At 41.2% G+C, this 20815-nt stretch overlaps 1 protein-coding gene and 1 long non-coding RNA gene across 2 annotated transcripts in view; one reads left to right on the forward strand and one right to left on the reverse strand.

Annotated features, from left to right (window-relative positions):
• Positions 1–3329, reverse strand: part of TDRP (testis development related protein) — a 374369-nt gene extending 371040 nt beyond the window's left edge. The window contains exon 1 of the mRNA XM_085610804.1: positions 3031–3329. The gene's annotated coding sequence lies outside the window, so the exon portion shown is untranslated. The remainder of the gene's footprint in view (positions 1–3030) is intronic.
• Positions 3330–3346: 17 nt separating this feature from the next.
• Positions 3347–20815, forward strand: part of LOC146817216 (uncharacterized) — a 57715-nt gene continuing 40246 nt past the window's right edge. The window contains exon 1 of the long non-coding RNA XR_014962952.1: positions 3347–3486. This is a non-coding gene — a long non-coding RNA (uncharacterized LOC146817216). The remainder of the gene's footprint in view (positions 3487–20815) is intronic.

The raw sequence follows: 20815 nt of genomic DNA on the forward strand, positions 1-20815 counted from the left end.
ATACTTTAGTTGACTGTGACAGTGTGACGTAATCCTCAAGTGAGCTTTAGATTTATTTTCACTTTGGTTGACTGTGATTGAGTGATGTAACCCTCATGCGAGTTTTAGATTTTTTTTAATTGTTATTAATTGTTTTAAGATTGGTGTCTTTTTTAACATGCTTTTATTGATGTATTTTTGATAATGGACCACAATGTTTCGGATTATTAAAAAAGATTCAGATATATATATTTATATAGTTATGGCATTGAGTGCCAAGTCGTCCTTTTGCCACGACAGAGAAGTGTTGATATAGATATACATACAAATATTTTTTAATGTTAAAAATATACATTATAAATACATATTACTTTATTTTTAATACACTATGATTAACTTTTTAATGGAAAAATAAATGAAGTTATTTAGTAAATAATTATATTATTAAAATTAATTCTATGCCTAACTCAATAATTTAATACATAATAAATATAAAAAATTTACTTTAGGTGGATGTTTTTAAAATAAATTAAAACCACGTTAATTTGATTAACCTAAATTAATGAAATATTTAATTCAAAATGAATAGTGTTGTAAAATGTTGCATGTGTTCTACTTTTAAAGTATATAAAATTAACAGTAACAGTTAACATGAAAATATTTAAATTATTTTTTTTTACTTTAAAACTTTTCTCTATACCAGTGACACTCAAAGTACAGCCCAGGGTCCGCTTACGGCCCTCTTGACCTTCACATGCAGCCGCATGTTGAGAAACCGCTCTGGGCTGCTGCCTAGTTTAGAGAGCACTAACATTAAGAAATATGTTAAATAGAGGGGGAAGCTTTATTTTCAAGATAACTAAAGAAAAAAGAAAAGACACAAATAAGGTGTCCAGCACCACTTAACTTTAGGAACACATTCTTTTTTAAGACATCTTGCAATAAACGTGTATAAAAATGACAGTCTCTTCAAAATGTTAAAATGTTTATTTCATTAATATGCAGAAGTGTTTCACTTTAGTACATCAAAATAGATCAGCGCATTGGGAAGTATTTTTCAAAATTGATAGTTTTCAAATAATGAACGTAGAAACATTCATGCCTCCTCCCACCCTTATTACAATGGCAATAATAAACTAAGAGACAAGTCAATTGTCACCTCGAACCCTCTGGGTGGCCTGGGATGTTGTACAGGGGTAAAATTATAGTTCATTAAATCAAACACAAAAGAAGGTTTTGTACATTGCATACCCTGAACACATATTTCAAGGTGCTCTTACATCTGATAATGAAGAAAAGGGAGGCAAAGTGAAATAAATAAAATTGCTTAGGATCACACAATTTAGCCAAGTGGGGGAGTCGGGATTGATCATAAGTTTTCTGGTTTCACTTTGTGTAATTCTATTTCATTCCAGTTCAATAATGAAGATACTTCTATTTTACACTTGACTCTCCCAAGGTAGTGATAGTAATTAAAGAAGGCTTACCCCAAGGTGTGGTAGAGGGATAGCGATTCAGATGCTACATAACACAGTATTGTCAAATCTATGACGTTTCTAGATTGGTTAATTTAAAAGGCAGTATGGAATGAAACCTTCAAAAAGAACTCCATGACTACATCATGTACATGCTTTGCTTTCTCAACGCCCACCGTTCCCTGGTCCAGCAAAGCACTACTCGCACCCCGCTGGCATCAATGAGGCCCTCAGGCACATCACAGACCATAGTTTGTGGCCCCTGGGAAAATGTAATGCATTCTCGCAAACATTTTCCCAGGGGCCACAAACTATGGTCTGTGATGTGCCTGAGGGCCTCATTGATGCCAGTGGGGTGCGAGTAGTGCTTTGCTGGACCAGGGAACGGTGGGCTTTGAGAAAGCAAAGCATGTACATGATGTAGTCATGGAGTTCTTTTTGAAGGTTTCATTCCATACTGCCTTTTAAATTATACTTTCCCCGAGGGAGATACACCCCCAACACATAAGTCTACACTTTTGAGTAACTTTCCACCTAAAAATTATGAGTAGCCAGGTTACTAAGAGTAAACTTCCAAGTGTAGATATAATCAAAAGTCTAAGAGTAAACTTAGAAGTGTAGATTTATGCATGCGTGTTTATCTTTGTGAATAGCCCCAAATATTTTTGGGAGGTAAACAGACTAATCCAAACAGTCGTGCAGAGGTGAAAATGTACAGCAACCAATTATGAAACCAACACCTAAACCAAGCATTTCCCTTGAGAGGGAGAAAGGAAAAGGTCTCCTTATACCCCCAGATTCTTCACAATTAATAATTAAAATCCTCTTACAGCGTAAAATAGACGAAAGTTGTGTGCGTATAGTCAAGATTTCCAGTAGCTGGGGCCCTGACTCTTTCCTAAGTCTGCACCGTGACACACATGCTCAAACTTCCTTTCGGCGTTCCACGTCCTCTCGTTTCCTATGAGAGGCGGAAATGGGAGGCGAGTGGGAAGTCCGCTGAAAGTTTACTTCCCAGACCATTAACAATAAAAGATCCTGTCGTCCTCATTGAAATAGTCACGTGCTGGTGGCGCTAACAAAGCCACCTGTCCGTAAATACTGAAAGCACCTGGTTTTAAACCCAACCCATATTTAACCTCCCAGACACCTACAGTCAGTAAACGTGCAATATTTACAGCAGCCTATTTTCCATGATCTCGATTCTTGCTACAGAACGGTAAAATTGTTTGTTTCCCTCTTGGGTTTCACCGGGTTGAGCAGTGCACTAAGATGGGACAAACGTTTGAACCAAGGGGCCATTAGGAACAGCTGGCTGTTGGAAATTAACTGCGCTCTGCAACAAAAAAAAAAAGGAAACTTGTCATTTTCACAGCCCCGAGAGCAGGATGGAGCTAGCCGCTCGCTGATCTTAGGGTAAAAACCAACGGAGCTGACAAGACCAGGCAGTGCTCAGCATTACGAGCCGGGATAGCCGCACACTGCTTTTGGGGTGAAAGCACGGAGGATGACAAGAGCGGGTGCCTATAAAACGAAGACATCCATCAGAGGCTGCGCTAATGAAAATATTACTTACTCGTGCCAGCCTGGCAGACTGGCGGCTCTGAAGCAGGGAAGGGGCGGGGATCCTCCAGGGGCCCAGGACTCTCTCAGCTCACCCCTACCGTGCCGCGTGCACTGTCTGGCAACCTAACTCCCCGGTTAAGTCGGTCCGTGTAAGCAACCGAGAGGAGGGGGAGAGTCGTGGCTGCCTGCAGCCAGCGTTGCTCCGCTGTTACTGCCGGAGCTCAGGTTTCCCGCAGCCTGCCTGCTGAAGGAGCTCTCACAGGACACGACCTGCAAAAACTTGTTTAGAGCGGCGCTGAGGAGGGGGCGCGTATGACTGGAAGTGCATTTTACTGAGCTTTTTACTCTGTCTTCCTTCCCCCTCCAAGATGCGGATGAAGACCAGGGCAGAGCTGGACAAAGATCAAGGGTTTTTACAAGGCGATAAATCAAGTAACCTGCTGCGTGGTGTTTTGGGCTACCCGAGGTCTGTGTTTGGGAGGAGATTGCATCCTTCCTCTTTGTTTTCAAACTATGGTGTGAGGCCAAGTTTCGGTAAACGTAGATGTTTAAGATCCGGTGATTCCTACAATGATTGTAGGAGAGTTGAAGCTGGACTACAAAGTCGGATTAATAACACTAGAGCTACACAAATAACATTCACCAATACAGGGCTGTGTTAATACGCAGTTTCAGAGACATTACTACACTAACCTCACTTTTAAAATTAACAACAATATACCCAGTGTGTGTACGCATATCAAATATTGGTGGTTCCATTTCAAATTCACACTAAAAAAATAACGGCAAAGTTTGTGGTCCACTTTAAATACGCGTATTTTGATAAAGTCATATCACAACAAATTTCTGAGTAAAGAAAGGGTTAGGGTTGTGTTCCGAGGTAATTTGGAAATGCTGAGCTGGTGATGTTATATGCTAAATGCACACAACGTTTTTTTCCCCTCATAAATTAAGATGTTTGCTTTGCATGAAGCAAAAGAAATACGCATATAAAGAGATTCTTAAAAGGCACAGGTCGCAGTAGTTTAATAACTAAGGTAAATTAAATGTCACATGTCAAGCTGGAATGCTACCACTTCTCGGAATAAAGGTGAGAAAAGACAAAAGTGATGCATGCTTAGGGATGCCATGCTTCTTATCACACTGCATGCGAAAGGCTCTCATAGAGATGCGAGCATGTGCAACGTGTTGCTTGTAGTGTTAACGCGCACCAGAACTTTCCTACAAAACCCAAACTTGTATTTCCCTCTAGTAAAAGTATTGGGACCGAATTTAAACAGCATTGGCAAAGCAAATAGGTTTTGCTTATGCAAGAGCAATTGGTCTTTCCAATGTGTTTTAGCCATGTTGTACACCAGCGTGGCTGCTGTTCAGCATGGCTAAAAGTTTGTGGAGTCTCATAGAGTGGAGTGTCATGAATCAGAGAGCAGTGGAGTTGTGTGGTGTAGAGTAGAGTGACGTTGAGTGGAGGGTTATAGAGTGGAGGGGCGTAGATTGTTGTAGAGTGGAGTGGAGTGAAGTGAAGTGGCGTGGAGTACAGTGGTGTGGAATAGAGTGCAGGGGCATAGAGCTTTGTAGCACAGAGGGCAGTAAACATGTTGTAGAGTGGAGTGGCGTAGTCTGGAGTAAAGTGGCATAGAGTGGAGGAGTGGAGTGATGTAGAGTCGATTGGCGTAGAGTGCAGTTTAGTGTGGTAGAGCAATGTGTTGTAGAGTGGCATGGTGTACTGTGCAATGGAGTAGCGTGGCGTGGGGTAGAATGTCGTATTGGAGAATGGAGTAGAGTGCCATAGAGTGGAGTGGCATACAGTGGAGTAGAGTAGACTAGAGTTAAGTGGCATATAGTGAAGTGCATAGAGTAGAGTAGCATGGAGTAGAATGTCATAGATTGGAGTGGCGTAGAGTGGCATGGCATAGAGTGGAATGGCATAGAGTGCAGGGGAGTGGTGAAGAGTGGAGTGGCATAAATTACAGCGGAGTGTTGTAGAGTGGTGTGAGGTAGAGTGGAGTAGAATGCCAAAGAGAAGGGTGACGTAGAGTTGAGGGGCGTAGAGTGGAATGTCATATAGTGGAGTGGAGTAGAGTGGCCTAAAGTTAGGTGGCTTACAGTGTCGTGAAGTTGAGAGGTGTGGTGTCAAGTGGCCTGGTGTAAAGTGGAATAGAGTAGGATGGTGTGGAGTAAAGTGACGTAGAGTGGAGTAGCATGGAGTGTTGTGTCATAAAGTGGAGGGACGTAGAGTGGAGGGGCGTAGTGTGTCATAGCATAGAGTGGAGTAAAGTGTTGTGGAGTAGCGTAGAGTGAAGTGAAGGAGTGGAGTAGCAGGGCATAGAGTGGAGCATAGTGTCCTAGAGTGGAGTGGTACAGAGGGGAGTAGCATAGGGGGAGTAGAGTGTCGTGGAGTAGACTGTTTGTTTTAGAGTGGACTGGCATAGAGTGGAGTTGGATAGAGATGAGCATGCATGGTATGGTAGCGCACTTTTGCTGCAGATCGGAGCATATAAATTCTCCCTACTTCCACGGACAGAGTAATTCCACAGTCATACGCACATACACTCATCATACGCTAGGGCCCATCACACTAACATTCATTCTATTACTCTATCCACACTGAATATACGAGAGAACTCCTAAATCAATCTGCATCTAAACTGAGGTCAATGCAACCTAATTGATATGTCTCGAGTCATGATTTAATCAATAAGAACACATTTGGAAACTCAATAAATGACAAAGAAATAACCACCCGACACTGTGATTCAAACAAAAGGTTATTTTATCTAAATTAGTTCAAATGAAAGTCAATCAATAGCAAAATCATTATTCTCATAATTACCTATTCTAGCTAAGTGTCATTTTAGGTCAGGACAGGTCTCTCAGTAAGGTCTCCCGAGTCGCCGTCCTCTCAATCAGCGTCGATCCTCTCGAGCATAGGTTCGGGAAGAAGTGGCCTTAGACCCTCTCTAGTCTAACATTATTTATAGTAAAACTTACACATTAAAAGTTACAAACAAACTCTAAACGTCCGTTGAGCCGTTGAGCAGAGCAAGCAGGAAAGGATGTTGACTCGCAACATTTAGAAAAACCTCCGCTCTCGAAAATCTCAAAAATAAAAACATGGAAGAAGGAAGCACAAACTAAAAAATGTAACATCCATGAATGCTCTTCCTCGGAATCATAATGAAGCCACCGCAAGTTTATCAAAGTTCATTGTGGCTTTTATTCTGTCCCAAGGATAACTGGTGACAACTGGCGTCAAGCCCAGAGCTGCTGTCCTCACGGAAACTTTTAATACAGACGGAGGCCGAGGTCAGGATTCCAACCATATTCAGCGAGGCCTCTCTTCGTATTTCAATAACTCAAATGCAGGCTGTAATTGTCGGCCATCTTTCACTAGGCCAGAATGGACAATCTTAATTAAAAGAAACACAAAACAACGTTACTACATCGTAATGATTATACAGTGTTAATTCCCATTAAAACCCTTATGTGTATGTATTTATCTAGCCATTTGCGACATAAAGAAGCATTAAAACGTATTATTTTAAAACGCAAACACATAACAAATAGCACTTTAGCAAGACTTATTAATTAATTTGCTCACCAACTTAGTTCAAGTATTAATAAAGCAACATAAATGCATTCCCACGTATAATTCTTTCATTAGTAAGGTTGATTAGTCAGAAACTTCAAAAAAATCAATATCTAGTAATTCATTATTAGTAATTTTAATTATGACATATAAAAATATAAACTGATGTTCGGGTTTTGACAGAAAACCCTGCTTCAGCAATCCCCCCTTTGGTGATATATTATCACCACAAAAACCAACCCCAAAAAAAAATTTAGTCCCCATTTCTTAGGAGAAATTGAAATGTCTTTTATATAACACTACACACCGGTCTCTCTTTCATCATCTCTTTTCGATTCCAGGTACACACTCTCCCTAAATTCTTCTAATTCTATTTCTTGTGGGTCTCTCTTTGACCTCTTTTGTTTCTTTTCAATATTTTCTCTTATTATTTTCTTTTCCCCTCCCCTGTTTTTACAACACAAACACCCTAATCTAAGTATCAATAAAGCAACCATCACACATGTCAAAGGAAACAATATCTTACCAAATATGGTACTACCAATTTTAGCTATAAAGTTCTTAACAGCAATCATCTTATTAGCCATCTTAGTCCAGATACTTTCAGCCTCCAGTGGTACTAATTCTTCATGCAAATCAGTAATATTTTTGATATAGATCTTTAGATCTTTGCTTTCATCAGGAATGTAAGTGCAACAATGTTGAACCTTCAGCATTCCACAGACTCCACCCTCTTTGGCCAATAGAATATCAAGGGCAAGTCGATTTTGCATAGACATGGCGCGTTAAGGCAACCATCTCCGTATTCACCAATAGAAACCCTCCAGTGGTGCTTGTCGATAAGCGATCCACCACTGTTGACAGCTTCCGAATTCCATACGCATTTAATGAAATTCCCACTGCTGGAATCAAAGCTCCAAAAATATCTCCTACAATTTCTGACCAAGTTTCTCTCTTAAAGCGTGTTAGTAAATTAATTTGTTCTACATCCTCTATCTTATCTATATGAAAAATCTTTGGAAAAACCAGGCCAACATAACATGTGCCATACCAATGGTCAGGCAACCTGTAATAAGCCTTATTCCCACAAATATAATACACTCCCGGGAAAACTGGATCTTCTCCACCTTTAAATCCCCATCCTGTTGCAATAAAGTATGTATCATGACACTCACTAGTCCCAACAAAATAATTATCATATTGGGATTTCCTTCTGGTAATGCATAGTTTACCCTTCTGTGGTGCATCTAAAGCCAAAGTTGGACTGGCCCCATTTTTCAACTCCTTTCCCATCTCAATGTCCCACACTGTCTCACTCATCTTATATTCTCCTGCCTTTTCATGCATGCTCACTCTCCTTGTCTCTACCATATCCAGGAAAGCTTTTTCTTCTTCCTTCAAACTACAAGTTAAATTGTTTCTAAAAATGTAATCTAATGTTAATTCTTCTGTCTCAATAAAAATCTCACCAAAAATGTTAACTTCTTTTGCAGGATTCAGTTTCTTATTCATAGGCAATTGCCCAAAAATGCTATCTTTGTTAGACATCTTATAATCTATTTTCTCTAGTAAATAAAAAACACTACTTAGCACACTACATGAAATCCCATACGTAGCTGGAAGATGATGATAAGTAACTCCCTCTGAAACGGATGCAGGCAATTGCATACAGACGTAGCAATCCCTTACTTCCATTGTCTTTACGTATTCATACAACAACTTTGAAAAAACATTGCTAGAAAAATCATTAATCGATCTATCTTTATGTATGTAAATGTTACTAATTCTAGTTGGCACTACTTTCTGTGAACCCTTCCCTATGTTAGTCATATTCTCAGTATGTATTCCAAAAGTGTCTATTGTCACTCTAAAAGTAACTAATAAAGCCAGTACACTCCATAGTAGCATTAATAATCCTGTACAGCAGCAGCACATTCTACACCATCTTTTCAAGAAGGTACATCTACTTTGATTATTTTCTGTGTTAGCCATTTTACTACTTTGGCAGTGTCTTTTGACTTAGCCTCTACAACTCCACTACTGAATCACTAGAACACTAGATTATTTCAATCTGCTAATTTTAGATTTCTTCTTCTTCACTTTTCTCCAAGTGACTCTTCCAATTCACTCAATTTGGATTTTCATCACTTTTTACTTCTTCTTCAGCAACATCAAATTGTATCAGATCTTCAATATCCTGAGCATCTGACTCTTCTCCAATGTCAGTCAAGATAACCTTCAGGATTCCAACAGTTTTCTCCTCCTCAACCACTTCTCGTAAGGTCCCCTCTGGATTTCCTTGACTCTCTGCCTCTTCTTCTTCAGACAGTGCCACATACGTCCATTCCGGTGACCTATACTTCTGGTTAGGCTTTCTGATTCTCTTGATCTCCTCTGGTTCTTTTGATTCCTTTTGTTTTTCACCTTTTGCTTGATTCTGACTCAACACCTCGTTCACCTGTTCAGCTTTCGATGAACTCGCTCGTGTCAGTCTGTACCTCAGCCTCTTTATCTTGTTAGGCCAAAGATCTCCTTTTACACTCCTTTTCGGTCTCACTTCTTTATTATTTCTTTCTCCGATCCAAGTTCTCTTTCTCAGAACTCGACCCTCTGATTTTCCATTCTCACTCTCATCTGATTCTGTCTCATTTGCCTCTTGTTCATCAACAATTTTCTTTTGCTCCACAGACTTCCTCTCCACCGATTGAGATTTCCCTACTACTGTCCCTACTCGGGTCTCCAACACGCAATCTTCTTGCTGTCTACTTGTCCCTTCACCTAGCTTATCAGGAATGTTCCCTACACCTCCTCGGGGGTCTTCCGCAATCTGTCCCTCTCTATCTTCGTCTGACCCTACTTCTCCAGGAGTAATCTCAGGTAGATCCTCAATCTCTTCATCTGATTCAGGTGTAGTCTCTGTGGAATTGCTCTTTTCTTTCCTTTTCCCTCCTTTATGTTCTCCACTGTTTGTTGGAACTTCAGGCACTCTTACAGAATCTGAACTCTCCTCTGAAACTCTCAATGTTTCTCTTGAAGCTTCTCTTGGTAAGAAAAAAGAATCACCTGACTCTCTTTCCAACTCTTCCCCCCTTTCAGAATTCTTTTTTCTTCTCACTGTTTCAGTGTCTGCATCATCACTGGAATCTGACTCTTCAAAATACTCTTTCCCAGTCCCATCGTTTGGATTTGGAACTCTCAGAGTATGACTTGCATGAACCCAGTTCTTCACACCAGCACACTTTACAGCAGTTGTCGTAGTCAGAATGACTTGTCTTGGCCTTCCCCACCTTGGAACCAAGCAATTTCTTCTTCTGTGCACCTTTATCCTCACCCAGTCCCCTGGACTCAGATCATGGGCTTGCTTCTTTTCAAGTGTGGTGGCGTCTCCTCCAACCTGGTGAAACACAGAATGAACTGCGTCAGCCAGGCCTTTACAGTAATCCAAAATCATGTCATCAGTTATTGTCATCAATTTGTTGACAGGCACGAATGCATGTCTCATTGCTCGTCCCATTAATATTTCATGCAGACTCAACCCTGTAGTTCTGTCTGGAGTAGATCTAATAGTCATTAGCACTAGAGGCAAGATATCAGGCCATTTCATTCCAGTGGCTAAACACATCTTACCAATTCTGTTTTTGATTGTGCCATTCATCTGTTCAACAACGCCAGAAGCCTCTGGCCTGTATGCACAATGTAGCTTCTGCTGTATGCTCAATGCTTCACAAATCAAACCCATGAGCTCATTGTAGAAGTGTCCCCCTCTGTCTGACTCAATTGTCACTGGGAACCCGTACCTAGGAATCAACTCTCTTAGCAGCAACTTTGCCACTGTTATTCCATCATTTCTCCTAGTCGGATAGGCTTCTACCCATCTTGAGAACAAACAGACTACCACTAGAACATACCTCAATCTATTGACCTGTGGCATTTCAATGAAATCTATTTGCATTCTGGTAAAAGGACCTCCTTCTCTGCCTATTGTTCCTAGGCTCACCACTGTCTTTTTTCCAGTATTGAACTGCTGACAAATCAAACATCTCTGACAGATGCTCTCTGCAATCAGCCTGAACTTTGGATTGTACCAGGTTTGTTTAAAGGACCTAATCATAGCGTCCCTCCCCAGATGTCCCTGTCCATGATACATTCTTGCCATTGTTGACAACATTGAGTTAGGCATAACTGGTCTTCCATCTCTATAGATCCAAACATGATCTTTCTCTCTTGGAGCACAACCTGCCTTGATCCAATCCCTCATTTCCTCATCTCCTGCTTCATCCTGCAACTGTTTCACCTCATCCCATGTTTCCAGGACATTAGTAAACATCACAGAACAAAAAGACATTTCCCTTTCTCGTCCCTTGTTAATCGAATGATCGTTCTTTGCACAATACTGTGCTATGTCATTTGCAAAACGATTACCAAGAGTAACAAAATCATCTCCTTGTCCATGAGCAGCACATTTTACAACTGCTAGTTCTTTAGGCAGCTGTATCGCCTCAAGCAACTTCCCAATCACTTCAGCATTCTTTATAGGAGTCCCACTCAACGTCAAGAAACCATTCTGTAGCCAAAGTTGGCCAAAATCATGAACCACTCCAAATCCATACTATCAGTCATCACAGTCACTCTCAAATTTTTCCCAATCTTGCAAGCTTTTGTCAATGCCACCAATTCAGCCACTTGAGCAGACCTTACTCCTTTCAAAGACGAAGCTTCCATAACCTCTGAAACTTTGCACACCGCATATGCTGCACTCAGCACACCATCATCAGTTCTCAGACATGATCCATCCACAAACAACACATGATCACTCTCAGGTAGTGGCAGATCTCTTATGTCTGGTCTCGGTTTTGTACAGTAATCAAGCACATCCAAGCAATCATGATCAACATCATCTCTCACACTCACATTTTCAGCATCTGGCAAGAGTGTTGCTGGATTCACATTCACACATCTCTCAAAAGTCACATTTGATGCTCCCAGAATGATTTTCTCATATTTAGTCAGCCGACTATGTGACATATATTGAGTCCTGCTTCTTGTCAAAAGAATTGCCACATCATGACGTACGAACACCCTTACAGGATATCCCATTATTATACCCTCACTCTGTTCCAAGCTTCTGCATGTAGCAGCTACTGCTTTCAGGCAACCTGGCAAACCCACAGCTACTGGGTCAAGTGTTGATGAGAAGTACGCAATTGGCCTTCTCAGTCATCCATGTTTCTGGATTAACACTGAAAGTGCACATCCATTTCTCTCACTACAGTACAATTCAAACTCCTTCTCATAGTCTGGCATTCCCAAAGTAGGAGCTTCACACATTCTACTCTTCAATTCTTCAAATGCTGCCATTTGTTCTGCATTCAGTTCCAATGGGTCTTTCACTTCACTTTTGGTCAATTTAATCAGTGGCTTTGCTATCAGGGAGAAATTACTTATCCACTGACGACAATAACCCACCATTACCAGAAACATCCTCACTTCTCTCTGGGTCATGGGGGCTCTCATTCCTCTGATAATTTTGATCCTGTCATTGGTCACTTTTCTCAGACCTTTTTCAATATTGTGTCCAAGATAATGTACTTCTTTCTTGCAAAACTGCAATTTGGCTGGAGATACCTTTAACCCTCCATCTGCCAGATGATTCAGTAAAGCTATGGTATCTACTTCACAAGTTTCACGTGTCTTCGATGCCACAAGTAAGTCATCGATATACTGTACTAGTACTGAACTCTCAGGCATGATCAGACTTTCCAAAGACTTCTTTAACAACTGATTGAATATTGATGGACTCTCTGTATACCCCTGTGGGATACGGCACCATGCCAAAATACGCTGTCCAAACCGAAATGCAAAAATCGGCTGGCTATCATGATGCAATGGAATTGAAAAGAAAGCATGACACAAATCAATCACCTTGTACCATTCAGCATCATGAGGAATCTGATACAAAATCACTGATGGATTTGGCACAATGGGACAGCATGCTACCACAATTTTGTTAATCTTTCTCAAATCTTGTACAATCCTGAACTTCCCATTAGGTTTCTTCAGCCCCATTATCGGTGAATTACATGGGCTACTCAGTAACTCTCTCAAAACACCCTGTTGAATCATCTTGTCAATTATAGGGGTTATTCCCTCAATTATCTCTGGTGTCAATCTGTACTGTGGGATATTAGGGTAAGTGATTCCCTCTTTCACTGAAATCTTCACTGGATCTACATTATTCATCAATCCCACATCCTCTCCAGTAAAATCCCAAACCGCTACTTTTACTGTATTCCTCAACTCTTGAGGCAAGTCATCTGGATTAAATACAGCATATGTCCCAACAATCTCACTTTCTCTATTATCTAGAGTCATCCTGTACAAGACATCCTCATCTGGTGTCTCAAAAGCTATTCCATCCGGAGTACAAAAAATTGTGCAATTCATTTTACACAATAAGTCCCTACCTAACAAGTTCACTGGACTAGTGTCGCAGACCACAAATCTGTGCATATCTGAAAATTTCCCTATTCTTACCCTTACTGGTTCAGTAAGTCGAGTCTTAATCTGTGTATTAGCTACACCAACCACTTGGATTGCTTCGTCCGAGAGAGGAAGATTTCTTATATCTGCTGACCTGACAGTTGATCTTGTCACTCCGGTGTCTACCAAAAAAGTAACACTTTCCCCATTTATTTTCCCATCTACAAATTGTCCTGCCTGGTCTATTTCTAGCGTTGCACCAAGTATGCACTCTTCCTCCTCTCTTCGGCACCGTCAGTAGTCCCCTTCAGACTCACTCCCCTCATTCTTTAGCCAGTACTGTTGTACCAGGTTTGAACGTCTCGGTTTGTTTACCTGCCCATCATTGTAGAATCCTGAGTCCTGGTTATATTTCTGGGACCCTCTATTCTGCGGCAAGGGCGGTTTTGGCTCTTGACTCTGCTGTCTGACAACCTTCTGCTGTTGCTGCTGATGATTACACCCCTCGTTCTGCACCTGTTGATTCAATGATTTATTCTCATTACTCACTAATGGTGGATTGGTACACTCGGATCTCCAATGCCCCAATTGTCCACAGTTGTGACATGGGAACTTCTTTTTGGCCTCCTCTAAATTCCCTTTTCCTTTTCCTGTACCATATCTGGGCCTATTTCCTGGATTATTTGCTTGTTCCACCATCTGTGCTTCTTGTCTTTCTGCAACTTTCACCTGTACCCACATTGCTTTCTCTTTCAGCTTTCTTTGTTTTGCCTCAATCTCATCACTGAAGTACTTCGCATGTCTCAAGATTTCATCAATCTTTTTACTCTGCCAATCAACTGTGTGCTCTCGAATCCTTTCACTGATTTCAGGTCTCAAGCCATATACAAATCTGTATACAAAATGACTCAAATCCTTATCACCCAGGTGTTCATCTCCACTAAACTGTTTAAAAGCCAGTATCAGCCTTTCATAAAAAGCATGAACTGATTCTTTTGCTTCCTGGTGTGTCCGATCTATCTTAACCCAGTCTGTTTCTTTAGGGGGTACCTTATTTTTCAGGAACACAATAACCTGCTCGTACTTCTTCATCACCTCCGGGTCTGGTGCTCCTGTTTTCTGATCTCTTGGATACTCCTTAGCAGGCCAATCTACAACTATTTTGCACTCTGCCCACAAGTCTGCTGGAACAATTATATCAAACAGACTATTCAGGTCAATCCACAGCACCTTTGACAATTTCACAAACCTGTCTACCTGCCTATACCACTCGACGGGCTTTTCTCTCAGTCGAGGGAAATCATTCGTAAATGACAAAATATCCTGTCTAGTCCATGGGACATGTACATATCCTCCTCCAGGAATCTCTCTCATAGGATAAGCATCCACTGTTCTTTCCTTTTCTCTCATGGGAAATGCTGAGTAAGTCCTGTCCACTGAATCTTCCCTTTTCTTGTACCACCTAGCCTTCCATTTTTCCACATCACCCCATTTTCGCAATAAGGAAATCATCTCTTTAATTTGCCCCGCTCTTCCAACATCATTTAGATTCTCAATGTCTTTGTCAGAGAAATCCACCCTGTAAGGCTTCGGCAAAGCTTTCACCTTATCCATATCAACTCCCATTTCACTCGCTATTCCTCTCATCCTGTCATGTGTACTCTTAGCCCTCCAGGTAATACTCTTGCACATGAATAACAACTCTCCATCATGATGATTTTTCAACATCTCTGTAGGAATTGGTCCTGCTATGAGTTCCTCCAGTTCTATTCGCAACCTGGCTACATCCACTGCCTGTGAATCTTTATCCTTCTTTTGGAGAACTTTCAACCAATCATTCAAATCCTCAGCCGTTATTTCTGTAGATCTTTTCACTGTACTCACTTGTTCTGCCATCCTCTGTGGTTCTAAAATTGATCTTTTTAAACAACCAGTATTCAATCCTGAATTAGGCTGTACATCTGACCCTCCACCACATGTGTCATGTCTCAGCTGTTTCAAATGATTTTCTTCCATCCTCATTCCTGACTCTCCCGGAGAACCAACCAATCCATTTCCTACATAGGGAACCGTCAAACCATTTTCACTCATTCTTTGCTTATCAAAAATAGGCATAACTGGACCTATGGTTACAGGTACTGTAACAGCTTCTAGATTCTTCGTTAATTCTCTGATCTTTTCTGTCAACTCAGATGTTGTCCTTGCTAACTCTCTTGTTTTCTCATCCCCGATTGCACTCTCTCTCTCTCGCTCTCTCTCTCTCTCTCTTTCCGTGAAAGAGCTACCACTTTTCAAATCAGGTGTCGCAACCTCTGTTTTAATGATCTGCAAAGTATCTCTTATTGGAGTAGCAACTGGTGTTCTCACTTCTGGTTCTGGTCTATATGGAGGTGGTCTCTTGTAAATCATGTCATCCAAGACTTCATCCTCATAATCATTAGCCCCATACCTCCTCAATTCTGTATTAGGTACCTTTTCCGCACCTTTCCTCCCTTCTGCTTCCTCAACAGTTCTCATAGGATATAATCCCTCTGACATACTAGCATCTCGCCATCTTCTCATTCGATCATGATGAGTTTCACGATCATATTTCCTCCCAAAAATATACCTATAATTGCCTCAACTCCTCTGCTTTTCTCGCTCATGCACCTCATCTTCCCATTCCACCAATGCCTCAAACTGTGTCGGCCTTGGTCTAGGCTCTAGACACATCATCTTTTCCCGTAAATTTCTCAACACGGCCAGATTAAATGAACCATGTTCCGGGAACGCTAAAACACCATCCTCTTTAGTGTACTTAGCCCAATTGTCTAACCAAATACGGGTATGATACCCATATTTCGCAACCATGAAGGATGCAGGGGTTCTTGTCGGAGGTAGCAATTCGCCTTCTCTAGTTATTATATCCTTATCCTTGTCGAACCACCTTTTAATTTTACCGAACAAGGATTTCTTCTTCTTTTCCTCCGTTTGGTAATACATTTTAGCGTTTACTACAACCCTCTAGTCCTTTTCCGCAACTGTACGATCTTTTGTCCAATAACAGCGCGACTCACACCAACGCACCAATCCTGGAACGTCTACGTCACCCTGTACTCCTTCCAATCCTTGTGCGGCTCACACCAACACACCAATCACAGCGCGAGCACTGTTCTAATCCACTGCCCAATCACAGCGCGGTCTTGTCTGACGTCAGTAGTCGCTGCAGTCGCTTCTACTCTGTCTTCTGTCACTCGTCTACCCCTCCTTTACAAAGCCTTCTCAGTAGACTTCGTTTCAGATTCTACAAAATCTATTAGTTACAACATAAAAACATCTCCTTTGTCTGCTCCGCTAACCACAGAATAGTAAAGGAAAGTCTTTCTCACAAGAATCCCGCTTCTCTCTAGAACAGCGCTTACCTCTGCTCTACCACAGAATTATTTCTTTCGTTGACACAGTAGCACATCCCTCTACTCTGCCCTTCTATCATGCATCCAATAACTGTTTCCTCTAGGAATGCTCCAAAGAGTCTCACAATTGACTAAATGCTCATACATTCACGCACTTTCACACCAGGAAATGTAGCACATCCACACAGAATCCTGCCTTTCCCGAGAACAGCAAACAGTCTGTCCTACTACAGAATTATAACACACGTTAACCAAGCAGCGCTTACCTCTGCTCAGTCCTTCAATCAAGCTCAGAGAATACCTATTACTTCTCCAGCAGTAAGCTTTAACGGCGAACCTTATGGATCCCTGGGACTTAAGACCAGAGTTTCACAGATAACCTTCGCTACCATACACACTCCTCTTATACAGAAAATATGTCTCTAATAGTAACACACGGCGATGTCACTGATTCCGAACCCAGACAATGCGACGCGCAACTTCAATTGTCACACGCTTTTCCCTGCATACATACAGGGCCAACAATCCCGTCTTTCCCGAGAGCAGCACTCACTTCCCTCTGCCCTACTACGGAACCGTCACCAGCTCCCTATGTTCCAGAAGCCGTACACACTACATAGAACTCAATACGACGACTTTAACATATACTGTTAGTACATATATCCACATCAATCAATAAATCAATAAATCCATAGCCTATGTACAAGCAATCTATCAGATCAAAACAATAATCAAAACCATCATACTGCTACCAGGAAACTGCTGCAGATCGGAGCATATAAATTCTCCCTACTTCCACGGACAGAGTAATTCCACAGTCATACGCACATACACTCATCATATGCTAGGGCCCATCACACTAGCATTCATTCTATTACTCTATTCACACTGAATATACGAGAGAACTCCTAAATCAATCTGCATCTAAACTGAGGTCAATGCAACCTAATTGATATGTCTCGAGTCATGATTTAATCAATAAGAACACATTTGGAAACTCAATAAATGACAAAGAAATAACCACCCGACACTGTGATTCAAACAAAAGGTTATTTTATCTAAATTAGTTCAAATGAAAGTCAATCAATAGCAAAATCATTATTCTTATAATTACCTATTCTAGCTAAGTGTCATTTTAGGTCAGGACAGGTCTCTCAGTAAGGTCTCCCGAGTCGCCGTCCTCTCAATCAGCGTCGATCCTCTCGAGCATAGGTTCGGGAAGAAGTGGCCTTAGACCCTCTCTAGTCTAACATTATTTATAGTAAAACTTACACATTAAAAGTTACAAACAAACTCTAAACGTCCGTCGAGCCGTTGAGCAGAGCGAGCAGGAAAGGATGTTGACTCGCAACATTTAGAAAAACCTCCGCTCTCGAAAATCTCAAAAATAAAAACACGGAAGAAGGAAGCACAAACTAAAAAATGTAACATCCATGAATGCTCTTCCTCGGAATCATAATGAAGCCACCGCAAGTTTATCAAAGTTCATTGTGGCTTTTATTCTCTCCCAAGGATAACTGGTGACAACTGGCGTCAAGCCCAGAGCTGCTGTCCTCACGGAAACTTTTAATACAGACGGAGGCCGAGGTCAGGATTCCAACCATATTCAGCGAGGCCTCTCTTCGTATTTCAATAACTCAAATGCAGGCTGTAATTGTCGGCCATCTTTCACTAGGCCAGAATGGACAATCTTAATTAAAAGAAACACAAAACAACGTTACTACATCGTAATGATTATACAGTGTTAATTCCCATTAAAACCCTTATGTGTATGTATTTATCTAGCCATTTGCGACATAAAGAAGCATTAAAACGTATTATTTTAAAACGCAAACACATAACAAATAGCACTTTAGCAAGACTTATTAATTAATTTGCTCACCAACTTAGTTCACGTATTAATAAAGCAACATAAATGCATTCCCACGTATAATTCTTTCATTAGTAAGGTTGATTAGTCAGAAACTTCAACAAAATCAATATCTAGTAATTAATTATTAGTAATTTTAATTATGACATATAAAAATATAAGCTGATGTTCGGGTTTTGACAGAAAACCCTGCTCCAGCACTTTCATTACAGATAACACATTTTCAATTGAAATGAGCTTTACATGTGCACAGACATACAGTTTTACTTATACAACTATACATCACATAAGCGATAATGTGTGGAAATGGCATCCCCAAGTATACTGATTTGTTTTGATCGTATAACATTTTTGTTTACACCACACTTCCTATTTGCACAGTTCATTTACAGACATTTACATTTTTTGTGTGTGCTAGAAAAACAATAGCCTATAGCCTCTACTGTCACATGACGTAGAGTGGAGTGGCGTAGAGATTGCGGGGCGTAGAGTGCAGGGGAGTGTAATATACATCCTCTCACTTTGAAGTCAGAGAAAGAAAAGTAAACACCAAGCTCTCTCGGACAACAGAGCCTGATATTTGACCTCTGTCTTTGAATACACAGTAAATTTGACAAGATGAGAACAAGATTTAAAGGCCTGTTTACAGAAAGCAAGCTGTGGAAGAAACCAGTAAATAGGCAATGATCCACTGGAGGGACAACCTTAAGCTAAAAGCCTACAATAAATAAAGTAAGCAAATAGAAAGCAATCGCATGTTGCAAAGCACAAAGTCAGTGGTAAGCAATGGGTGGAAGGCATTCCTAGGAAAGCTTCCATAATATCCCCAAGATCTCACTGGCAAACAAGACCGCTGTCTGATTGGCTTCGACCTAAAAAACTGGGACTGACAAGGGAAATCCAGGTTGATTGATCACCGTAATCCAGACACACATTTTTGAAATTAAAACTCTAGCTACTAAACGGGGCAAGATCCTAAACTCTGTACCCCCATTTTATCCAGTCTTCAAGTGGAATGAAAAAGGTGGGTACTATATAAAAGGGACATGGCCAAAGAAGCATAACTACAGGGTGTGGTCTATGCACTTAAGGGCATGGATTAAAACTTCTGATGTAAAATTATGTGCTTCACATAGAGTGCCACCTGACTGCTAATTTGGTGCAGCCCTGTGAGTTTCTGTTATTGCACACAGACCTATCGCACAATAAATGTTGATACCGAAAACAAGCCAGATCTGTTGGCTTTGCCAACGCTTGTTAACAGATTCAGATAAATTAATAACAACAATGATTTTGTTGTGAATACCTAGATTTGAAAATGTCGCTGACTTAGAATGTAATGCGTTGTTATGTTGAACAAGTTACTTACCTTTGGTAACGCCATATCTGTTAGAGACTATATCTAGCTTCAGATTCCTTACCTTTCAGTTTCCCAGGCATCAGACTGGGTCCGAAAGATTTTTCGTGAGCAGTATCCCTGCCGGACGATAGGTGGCATCGATCAGCTCCATGTGCATTGTTAGCATCGTCTGCGCCAGAAGTGACATCGCGGTACTTCTATTCACAACTTTCCACATAGAAGCGCAGAGCTATGTAGTACACTGACCAGTGGTGTGTAAATCTAGGGCCCTGAAACGGGTCAACCTTGTCCCTAGAAATGCAGTCACAGAGTAGGGACGATAGGTTGGTCAGTATGGAATCTATAGTTACATATAGGCTATACCAGATAAGGTATTACCAAAGGTAAGCAACTTTTCAGTCTGATAGAGACTTCTAGACGCATAATCTTCACCTTTTGAATAGATACCTAAGCAATACCATGCCCAGAAATAGGTCCTTGGACCAATTTTACACAAGGAAGTCCTGAAGGACTGAATGGGCGAAGTGCCCGTCTCTACGGACCTGACAGTCCAGACAGTAATGTTTGGTGAACATGTGCAGGGAAGCCCACGTTGCTGCCTGGTATATGTCCTGGACTGGAACTCCAAGCACTAATGCCATGGTCGCAGCTTTAGCTCTGGTGGAATGAGCTCGCAGCCTTCAGGAGGTTGCTTCTTGGCCAGTGCTTAGCAGATTTTGAGGCAGAGCACGACCCATCTAGAGATGGTTCGCTTCTGCACCGACCAACCTTTCTTCGCACCAACATACCCCACAAAGAGTTGGTCGTCCACCGTAACGCTCATGTGCGGTCAAGATAGAATGACAACGCTCCTGTTGGGTCCAGTCGGTGGACTCACTTCTCTTCTTTAGAGGACTGTGGAGGAGGATAAAAAGTAGGCAGTGTGATGGATTGGCCTACATGAAATGAGGTGACCACTTTCGGTAGAAAGGAGGCTTTTTTTGCAAAGCACCAGTTTTTCAGTATAGACTGAGAGGAAAGGTGGTTTAGATGATAAGGTCTGCAGCTCACTCACTCTACAGGCAGATGTAATTGCCACAAGGAAGGTTGTTTTCAGTGTAAGAT

Source organism: Triturus cristatus, chromosome 6 (genome assembly GCF_964204655.1).
Source record: "Triturus cristatus chromosome 6, aTriCri1.1, whole genome shotgun sequence".
NCBI classification, from domain to species: Eukaryota; Metazoa; Chordata; class Amphibia; order Caudata; family Salamandridae; genus Triturus; species Triturus cristatus.